This window comes from Acomys russatus, chromosome 1 (assembly GCF_903995435.1).
Source record: "Acomys russatus chromosome 1, mAcoRus1.1, whole genome shotgun sequence".
In the NCBI taxonomy this organism is placed as follows: Eukaryota; Metazoa; Chordata; class Mammalia; order Rodentia; family Muridae; genus Acomys; species Acomys russatus.
Window position 1 is genome coordinate 39,362,047 of NC_067137.1, and position 10,070 is coordinate 39,372,116.

The window sequence follows — 10,070 nt, forward strand, 5'->3', positions numbered from 1 at the left end:
AACAATAGAATATGCCAGAAGGCCACATATTTGCCCCTCTTTATACTTTTACTCTCAGCACTAGTTGAAAGTTCTCTTTCTTCTCTTGTCAGTTGCAGGCATCGAATTCCTAAGCAGAAAAAAAGTTTTGGGAAAAAATCCAGGTCCTCATGTTTCTTAAGGAAGAGACTGTTCACTCCTCCAGAGGTACACACCAGAAATGTCAGTTATATATGTAGAGGGTGGGGAAAGGGTTTCCTTGTTTGCCACTGTGGACTGACACATAAACAAACATAGGTAAATAATTTAATGGAAATGGAAAGTCCTCACACCACTCTGGAGATCAGGGTGAGATATAAGGCTGTCTTTGCCCCAGGTGACCATGTGTGGGTTAAGGGTTTCCCTACTTAACTTACTCCTCTGCAAGAGTGCTTAAGATACCTGCTCAAACATCCCTGGGTCTGATTCTAAACACTGTCTCCAAACAGAGCAGAAGAGGAGACAGACAGCTTGAAGCTCAGAAGTAGGAAGGAGGACAAAGAGATAAAAATGGGAGTTGATGAAGTCTATGATGAGCAACCACAGACAGACCTACGGGCTCAAAAGACTCCATTGTGACTATCCCCCAAGTGGATTGCGTTGTGTCTTTTCATTGTGATTGTGCTAAAACAGCCATCAGGAAGTCAGACCCAGGGCTCAGCTTCAGCTTGTACAACATCTGTACATCTCAAGGGAACCCCTCAGGTGATCTGCATGGGTTGCTAAGTGCCCTAAGACCAGTGGTAGACATCTTACATTGAATAGCTCTTGAGACGCCTTCCTCCAGAAGAACCACATGACCTTGGCTTTCAAAAGGCCTCTGTGGGCTTTTCAGTCAGAGCCTCTGGGATTTTCACTTCCCCACAAGTGGTCTTCACAGAGCAGTTATCTGTGTCTTCCAGGTAACAGGTCCTCCCTTGTTTAAAATTCTCCAGTGACACTTCAGATTTGACAGGGTAAAATTCAAAGTCCTTGTCTCCTCTGTTACTGTAAGCCTCTGCAGGCCTCTCACGCCTGTCCCCAGGCCGCTCACTATGTGAAATATTTTCATTCTAGCATTTTTATGGATGAACCTATTTTCTTTTTTTTCTTTGTGTGTGTGTGTGTGTCTGTCTGTCTGTGTGTGTGTGTGTGTGTGTGTGTGTCTGTCTGTCTGTCTGTCTGTCTGTCTGTCTATCTGTCTGTGGTCATGTGAGTGCCTGTCTGTACCAAGGCCAGAAGACACCCTATGTGTCCTTCATCAAGTGTCCTGCAATGTCTCTCCCTGACCCTTTCTCAGCCTGCAAGTAGGCTAGGATGGCTGGCCTCTGAGCCTCAGGGGTCAGCCAGACTGCCTCCCCTCTCCAAGTCTGGGGTTCTAAGTGTTCACCATTCTCAGCTTTTGAATTCAGATTCTTATAATTGCAAGATAAGCACTTTGTAGCCTAAACTGATCTCCCAATTTCTCTTCCTGTTACTATTATCACCATTTCTCTGTGTAGCCTTGGCTGTCCTGGAACTTACTCTGTAGACCAGGCTGGACTCAAGTTCATGGAGATCGCCTGCCTCTGCCTCCTGAGCGCTGGGAGTAAAGACATGTGCCACCATGCTCAGTTCTTTGTCTTAGTCTCAATTCCCCTTTATTCTATATTCTCTCTGTTTAAAAAGTGTCTCGTACCACTCTCCAATCATTTTCTTGTTCTATCTTGTTATTCCTTTACAACCCTTGACCTCATTGGGACATTGTTGATAACTAGAAGCTGCTCCTAATGGGACCACCGCTGGGAGTGAGACATGCTGCTGCCCCTGTTCTCATAGAAGCCTAAGCTAGGCTCTGTCACTGTTCTGAGTTCTGGACATTTCTTGTTTATTGGTCTTCCCCTGCCCACACCCCACATCCCCACTCCCTTCAAAACTTAGACTTGCATGCGTAGTCTGATGATCTAAACCCAGGGCACAGCTGGTGACATAAAGATGGCCAATGCCTGTTACAAAGAGACAGGAAAAAGATAGAACAAATAGAGGTAAGAAAAGGAAGTAAAAGTAAACTAGGTGTGCTGCTGTTTTAATAAAGAGATCGATCTCTGCATTCTCCCACTTAGATTTTAGTGTGGAGTGCACAAGAGAGGCCTAGAATGCTACTCTGACCTCTTGCCTCCTCAGGCTGCGTAGGACCCGTGTTAACCTCAGCCTCGGCAATGTGACAGATCTTCCTGGAATAACCAGAATCAGTGGGGTGGGGTGTCTCTTGCCCACACCCAGTGCTGTGTTCACTTTCTGTGTTTCCTGTCTGCCCACTCACGTTTGATTTGATCTCTTTCTCATCAGTGAGGCTATTTTTTCACAGCATATGCTTATTTTTTATTTTACCCATCCTTCTGAGATGCTCATGTCTCTCTGACATTTGTCAAAAATGGTTTAATGTCTTTTATTTTATAAATTAACTTCTTGAGAGGCTAATTGTGCAGAAAGAGCTGCTGCCCTTGCAATTTAGGGATACAACCACCAGGTGGCAGGGTGGTGTTCAAACTATGAAGCTCAGCCTATTGGCTGAATTCTGTAGAAGGCAGGAGTCTAAACCTATGCAAGAAAGACACCTGCCACAGGGCACTTCTAGGGTGAGCGGCTCAGGGAGAGGCGACATCTTACTCCACTAACCATTTAATTATGAAAATGAAGCAAAAAAAAAAAAAAATAGCCTCTGTGCAAACACCAAGGGTCAGCATTCTGGGATAACTGACTCCCATCAATGGTGGCCCCTCTTCTTCAGTGCTCAGGTCACCTAATAAGTTGTCCTTCAACCAAGTTGGATACTGCCTTGATCCCACTTGCTTCGAGTGCTTCATCTCCAAAATAGCCCTTTCTAAGCAGCCTTTAGCACTGACGTGTCATTGAAGGCTACCTGGCTGGTCTTAAAGTTACTCCCTCCTGTTTGCCCCTTCCTCCAAGAAACCTGACAGAAGAAATCAAAAGAAGATTTAAAAAAAAAAGGCTTTGGTGGCTGTGTTCCATGCAATGTTTTGTTCTGTTTCCACCAGAAGGGAAAGATTCGAAATGTCCCACCACCTGGGTCCACTTGGTTTGCCTGAAGTTAATTCACTCACCAGCTGTCAGGGCTGCTTCTGTTCTTGGGTGAGATTTGGCTTCCTCACCCACTCTTCTGAGCTGCAACTGGGCCTGGCCTCATTAGAAGCCATGTGGCCTCCATAGCTGGCACCACTGCTGTCCCTGGAGTCAACACGAATTACATCAGCTTCCTCTGATGGCCCAGACCAGATTTCACACTTTTTCCTCTTGCAAATTTGTGCTGTTTGGTTGTTGCGGTCGCATCCCTGGGAGCTGCTATGTGGCCCTGCAGGCGGAGGTGCTTGTCCAGAGTCTCACTTCTCCGGTGGTCTCACTATTTCAGCTCAGCTCCAGTTCTCCATGTCAATGCCTCAGGGGGTTTCAGCCTTGGGGGTGTGCTTGCAAAACTCTATCTCTCTGCTTTAAGTTTTTGCCGGGTAACTCAGGCAGATACCGTGGCTGATGGGGCTTTTTGGCAAACTTATGCTCTTCATCTTTTCCAACAGATGCATGGGAGAATCCCGGGAGTGCACACAGGATCGTTTCTGTGTTCAGACGGCTGGGCAGCCTTCTATTGACTTGCCCGGCACCAGGTGGAGGACACACAAAGAGGCTTTCTCACAGAGTTAATGAAGCAGGACAAGGACTTGCGCGGGTCCTCTCTCTCATTCCTGGGTACCATTTAGATGGAGAGCTGGAGAGAAAAGTCAGCTTGAGTGAAGCATGAGAAATGCTGGTCCAGTCTTCCTCAGACCCCTGTAAATACCTGTCCTGTTTAAGACATATGAAAGTACATACTGCAGAACACATAGCCATCACCCCACAGGTTATAGAGACCCAGAACAGTATTGTTCTAGGTCTTTCTAGATCCCAAACTTGAATGCTTTTTAAAGCATTTTATGTCTTTCTTAGGTCTGATTTTTTTGTTCTGTTTATAAAAGCAAAACTTGCTTAGTATAGAAAATGCAAAGATGTAGACAGACACAGGGGCTCTGAATTATCTTTGGTCTGTTAGTCAGTGTTAACCTCCATGAATGTTTTGATGTGTCTACTTCCTGTGATTATTACCAGAGATGTTTCCAATAGAAAGGCAAATAGATTAATAGACTGACCAAGACTTGGTTTATTCTTTTTTCCACTGCTGTAAATATGATCTTTTCTCACACAGAAAAAGACAGCCATAGGGTAGAGCTTGGATTCTCCCTTGCAGGACAACCAAAATGCAGAACATCTCTGTGCCGTTGGCCTCGGTGTGTGTTAAATTGATTTGCACACTGGCAGCTTGCTTCCCCCATTTCCCCACAAAGACAATGAGTGGAAACACGTTTCCGTGTTTGCACAGTCTCAGAAGAGAAGATGCCACCTTGCTGCCTTGATCTTATTCCTCACAAGACTGAACAGCTTCCAGTTTTTGCCATTTGGGAACAAGTTTTTCCATTCTTACTTCTTCAAGCAGTTAATATATTTTATTTTCACCATTAGAGATTTGACATTGCTATCTTCCGACCTACTTTTTCAGGGTTTATAAGTAGCCTACATATTTCATACAGAGCTTGAAGTTTTTCCATCTTACCCTAAGACATGAGAAGGTGAGTTCTTTCTTTTCCTGGTTTCTCTGAATAGAAGTCCCCCCCCCCACCCCACCCTTCACCACACTTGCACATGGAGAGAGGTTGGTCAATCAGGAAAGTCAGACAAGTGCCAACTTACAAAGGAAGTGAACTGTAGCCGACCTTCTCTGGTGTGCCTCCTCCTATCCTCTGTCTCTTTAAAACCCAAATTCAGAAGAACAGGCCAGGTTTTCATCTGTATCTACATTCATTTCTAAAGATGTATTTATTTGCTTATTATTTATATGCATATGTGTATACAAAAGGCACAGTGATTTCTTATGAGTATATGTGCACACATATGTGTGCAGGAGCACAAGAAGGTCAGACAAAGGCACTGGGATTCCTGGAACCAAGGTTTGAGCAATTGTGAGCCACTCACTATGTGAGTCCTAGGAACTGGACTCGCGTCTTCTGCAAGACCACTAAGTGCTCTTAACACTGAGTCATCTCTCCAGCCCCTGCTGTCTCCACAATCTTATAAACAAAAATTTGATTATTCAAAAACCTTATTGTTCTTATTTTATGAAATAGACAAGAACATAGTATATAAAGAAAATACTTTTTGCTTCCTTTTGAGTGTGTATTTTTCAAAAATCTGTATTATTGTGTTCACATACATGCATCATGCCTGCTACCCGCCCTTACTCCCAACCCTTCCCATGTCTCTGTCATGTTTGTACCATCCCCCTCTTCATTATAAATCTCTTTCTCACATTCATGTGTATTATGTTTTTGTTTGTTTGTTTGTTTGTTTGTTTATGGCCCACTGAGGTTAGCCAGGGTAGGGTCATCTGTGTGACCACATGTCTGGAATTATCCACCAGAACCTGGAGCACTCAGCAGTGAGTAGACAACTGAAGATAACAGTTTCACCTCTCCCAGGATCTATCATGGCCAGCAGTTCATCAATAACTGACTGCTGACAGGTCTCATAATGGTCCCGCATGGGTAACTGCAATTGTTCCGAGTGCATGATTGCAACGGTTGCGTAGCATCTACAAGATGGAATTTTGAAGCCCTTCATCATATTTTCCTACCCTTACAAACTTCCTGTTCCAACTTCCACAGTATTTCCCCAGCCTTAGAGTGGCAGTGGTAAGCATCTTGTTTAGGGGGAGGATTTAGCTGACATTAATTACCAGCACCCTTGGCAGCCATGGGCATCTGAGTTCACTGCCCTTCACTGCAATGAGAGGCTTCTGTGGGTAAGGATAGGAGTCACTTCAGCCTATGTGGAGACTTATAAAATGGCTTGAAGCCATGTCAACTTAGATAAAGGGGAACTGTAAGTTCTTTACCTGGACCTACAGCCTTCTCAGACATGAGTTGTTAACTAGGCTTATAGTACCAGGCCTGAGTTCCCTCCTATGGAATGAGCCTTAAATCCATTTGCAAAGTAACTGGTTGCCACACAGCAGTCGTGCCAACATTACACAGGCTGGTTTTCTGGTGTGTAGGGATCACAACTGTGTAACACAGTTGAGGTTGTTTCTCTTCTGAGAGGCTTCATAGCACCTACCAGTGCCCTGAAAGCCAACCAGCAGAGAGGAAGCTTTCTGCTCCATTCCAGCTTGCTCTCTCTGCATTTTGCAGCTGAGGTATGTGATGTCTTCGGTAGTGGGGGCTGTATCCTCTAGTCTAGTGGGCAACGAAGAGAACTGACCAGAACCTATGTTATTTCAGAGGCCTTTGGAGTGTACCAGACCAAGAGTGGTTAGTTGTTCAGATCTGTTTTAGAATGAGATAATTTAAAGCCACTAAGTAATGTAGTTTTAGATTTATTTGGCCCTCTCCAGTTGCTTAGAAGATGAACGCCTTCCTTGGCATAACTTTTCATCTTTCAAAAGATTTCATGGTATAAAATTTACTGTTTGGTGATTAGCCATCAATCCATCAGTGTTTCTTTCACCAATAATGAAATGAAATGACCCCTTTACTATCCAAATGCCCCCTCTTCGTCTATCTACATCTTACCCTAAGTCTAAAATCAGGCCTAGCCTCTTGCTTTGCTCTAATTAGCCTAACAACAAGAGTTTTTGCTCTTCTTATAGGCCACGTTATCCTACTAAATCTCACTTGGCATAAATCAAAAAAAACCAGCCCAAATGTCACTGAGCTGTCCTTGGGCCAGTATTTCACTTTTCCTATTAGCTTTATTCAGTGTGTGTCCATCCAGCTCAATTGTTCAATGTTTTATTAAGCTCCTTGTAAGTCAGACATGTGGCTTTGAGTATTTATAGATACACAGCTGGGATGTGATATATACGCCTTTGAAAAGAGAGAAGTGAAGACTGTGAAACAATCAGGTGTAAACAGAGCTTGACTCACCTTCCACCAGCCTACAAGAGCTCTTTGTTCAACTTTCAGGATCTTGCAAGTTGGTTGCTAAACATGGCCATTATTAAAAAGTCAAATGTGGTTTTGTTCATCTCCTTCCAAGTTTGTATTCACTGACATGCTATCCCATGGTTCGAATATTTCTCCTGTGTAACTTGGCAGCCACCATAAAACACAGCTCATCTTATTTCACTGTTGATTTACTTGACTTAAAGAGAGGATGGAGAAAATATTAATAATACAGATTAAATCTAAGCACATATTACATGTGTAGGCCCCACATTCTGAATAGTAAGACCTATTTAAAAAATTAGTGTTCCCATATTTAATACTGTTATCCAAATAGGCAAAGAAGTCACTAACATCACTGAACAGCGAGTAACATTCTGACACGCATAGAAACGAGATAAGACTAAAAGGTTTTGATTTATTGGCTATAATTTTATATGAAAGTAGGAGACAGCTTAATGGTAGATAACAGATCACATGGAATAAGTTTAACGAGAAAGACTAGTCAAAAGAAGTGCAATTGCACTTCCAAATCAACTTTAAGTTGGCTACAGATAGAAAAGCTAGCCTAAAACCAATGAGATCGCCCCATAAGAATCAATTGTATGAAGTCATTGAAGCATACAGCATATTTTATTCTTTGTATATGGTGCACCATTCATCCTTTATTATGCATGAGCTTCACAATGAACTGATCTGCATTGCGTGTGTAAGTGCTACCATTGTTCCTCTTTGGCGAGCTGCTCTGGAACATCTATCTGCACCTAAGTACTCGCACTGCTTACAAGAGGCAGCTGTGAATTTGGAGCATGAGAACGGATGGCTCTGGCTGCACCTGCTGGCTCAGTTGCCCTACCTTCCCTTCCTAGGACCTGTAGTACTTGTTTGTGCTACTGTTTTCCGTTTTCTTCCGAAAGAAGGGCCATTCACGGTGACCTAATTTCTCTCTCTCTGTAAGACACCTAAGCATGCTTTTCTTTCCTTGTGTACATGAACGCACAGGAAAAACAGTCACTTCTTAATACTGAGTTAGGACAGAAGGCATATGCTTCATAGCTGCCCCTGGAATGCCCACACAGAACTTTTCGACTAACCCTGCTACGGTATCCAGCCTGGAGTTCCTGCATGACACATTCCAACCTCTCCTCCCACCAGGAAGCCCAGAATGTGGAGCTTGTCCCCAAATAGAAGATACTTAAATAAAACATTAATTCACATTTCATAAGCAAATAAAAGCACTTCAGAAAGTTATTTCTCAGCTCTCCCTGTGATGGACCACCCCACCATCCCATTGTGTCTTCCAGAAGTCAGCCTCCATTGGAAACCTTGCCTGTGTTAGGGACAACACCAGCTCCATGGTCCCTGTTTTTGGATGAAGTCACAGGGAATGGAAGCTCAGCTAAGCAGAGTCCTGGGCTGTGACGATATTCCATATTGCCACATGTGGCCTTACTCCAAAAACCGCATCTCTGAGAAGACGCCAATTAAGGAAAAATTATCTGAATTCTTGTCCATCAAATGCTGGAGAGACCTTGTCTCCTTAAACCCACGCCCTGCCACTCTCCTCTAAACAAGAGAAGGCGCCCATTTTTGATGGCCAAAGAGTTTTCCACAGAGAGCAAGATAGTTTGATGTGAGGAGCAAAGAATGGCCCCAATGAAATACGTTTATCTTTATTTAGTAGGTTTAAATACAAAGAAAGATGAAGGCATTCAGACAGGTTATGTGTGTGCTAATGAGATAATCAAGCTTTAATGAAAACTGAGTTATTAGTTAATCAGTTTAGCTTGATAACTACTGGTGTGCTGTGGAAGAACAAGAATAATTAAGTGACACTTAAAGGTACGAGAAGAGCGTTAGTCGGAAATTGATGTGCCTACATAAGGCTCCAAATGGACGACTTTCATGGTCCTCTCTATGTTGCCATGGCAACTTACTTTGGTAACTTGCGTATCCTCGGTGTAGGAAAACAAGGGGCAGAGTGTTCTGAGGAAGGTGCAATCCCCTTTAAGCAGATCTATAAGCATCACAGATGAACAGAACTTTCAACATTCCGCCATGAATATTCATGAAGTAAGTTGTTTTTTGTTGCCTGCCCAGTCAGCAGTCAGAAAACACATGGTGTGTGTTGGCAGCATCTTTCCTAGGTAGAGGGCTATGGACTGAGGCAATGGCAGGAACCGGGACCTGTGAGGCTGACTGACATTTCCATCTGCAGAGAAGGCTGGTAATTAACAGGAAGGAGTGTGCCTGCAGCATTACACCATCTGCTAGGGAAACGGCTCAATAAGAAAGGCGCTGGATACCATCTCAGCAGTGGCGCGATCTGGTTCCGACATGAGGCCGGGCATCTGTTAGCGGAGGAGACAGACTATTAGGAAATTCGACTGGGAATGAACAACATGGAAAGAGTACTCTGACCTAGCCCATAAAAGCAACTCTGTAGAAACGGCGTCTTTTTATCTTACTTACACAAGTCTTCTGAAAATGGTTTGCTGAGGGGCCGTTAGAGATCTGTTTGAACTAACACAATGGATTCAGAAATGCTGTTTGATTCCAACGTGAAATTCTGGGAATCAGGATACAGCTGTCATCTTTTGACAATAGAACTAATTTCAGAGCGAGGATATGAGGTTAAATTCCTTCTTTTGTTGTTTAGATTGGGGAGCGGGGGAGGGGTTGTCAGGGTGGGTGGGGGAACAAAATGATCCTTTGAATGTCATGCTATTCAAAAAAAAAAAAAAGAAGAGGCAAAAACCCAGGATGCCTGACAGAAAGTGAGCAGGTCGGAAATCACGCACATTCCTGTACTTCTTATTGCTGCTTGCTTTTCCTATACTGTCTACTCAGGGCAAGCCTTCCCGGTGGTGGGAAGTCACACCTCTCACTATGGCTTTGCCAAACTCTGCACATACCAGCACTAGCACTTTTAAGCAGGAGACGTTAGTGTGTGGATTCTGGACCTAAATATATATATATATATATATAAGTTCATGATCGAAGTAGCAAGGTGATGCCTTCTTGGCTCCCATGTCACCTCCCATGAGT

At 43.6% G+C, this 10,070-nt stretch overlaps 1 pseudogene; it reads right to left on the minus strand.

The window, feature by feature from the left end:
- Positions 1-9,361, minus strand: part of LOC127199512 (glyceraldehyde-3-phosphate dehydrogenase-like) — a 50,523-nt pseudogene extending 41,162 nt beyond the window's left edge.
- Positions 9,362-10,070: the final 709 nt, after the last annotated feature.